The sequence below is a fragment of the Bison bison genome, unplaced genomic scaffold, assembly GCF_000754665.1.
Source record: "Bison bison bison isolate TAMUID 2011002044 unplaced genomic scaffold, Bison_UMD1.0 scf7180017861405, whole genome shotgun sequence".
Taxonomy (NCBI): Eukaryota; Metazoa; Chordata; class Mammalia; order Artiodactyla; family Bovidae; genus Bison; species Bison bison.
This window is the reverse complement of record NW_011491977.1, coordinates 8,524-9,523: the sequence shown is the minus strand read 5'-3', so window position 1 is coordinate 9,523 and position 1,000 is coordinate 8,524.

Sequence of the window (1,000 nt, the reverse complement as noted above, 5' to 3'; positions counted from 1 at the left end):
GGCCTGTGCTCCACGACAAGAGAAGCCACCGCAATGAGAAGCCTGTGTACTGCAGCGAAGAGTACCGCTCACCGCAACTAGAGAAAAGCAATGGAGACCCAGCACAGCCAAAAATAATTAAGTAATTAATACAATTTTGAATAATGCCAGTGAATACAGGCATTACAAAAGGAGCATGCAGAAGCCTGGACTTATGGCGCCCAGTTTTGATGTACTGCAGACTGCTCTAAGAGGAACTAAGAGGAAATCTAAGTACCTACCTACAGGACTTCCCTGTAGCTCAAACAGTAAAGAAACTTTCTGTGATGCAGGAGACCAGGGTTCGATCCCTGAGTTGGGAACTTCCTCTGGAAAAGGGAATGGCAATCCACTCCAGTATTCTTGCCGGGAGAATTCCACGGACAGAGAAGCCTGGTGGGCTACAGTCTGTGGGGTCGCAAAGAGTCAGACACGACTGAGTGACTAACACATACACACACACCTACTGTTACATGCTTGGTTGTATATTTTTAAATTATATACATATATTATAGTTCTGATACAGTACATACATTATAAAAGAAAGCAAAATTGCAAACTTAACATGATACAGATGAACTAAAACAGATCTTAAAAGTCTTGCTAATTAGGATGCTTCATATTTTTATTTACCAATATCTTAAACACAACAGAGAGTAGGTACATAAAGAAGGCTGAGAACTGAAGAATTGATGCTTTCAAACTGTGATGCTGGAGAAAATTCTTGAGAGTCTCTTGGACAGCAAGGAGATCAAACCAGTCAATCCTAAAGGAAATAAATCCTGACTATTCATTGGAAGGACTGATGCTGAAGCTGCAATATTTTGGCCACCAGATGCAAAGAGCCAACTCAATGGAAAAGACCCTGAGGTTTACATGTGTTTACATGTGTTCCCCATCCATGGCTGATTCATGTCAATGTATGGCAAAAACCACTACAATATTGTAAAGTAATTAGCCTCCAATTAAAATAAATTTAAAA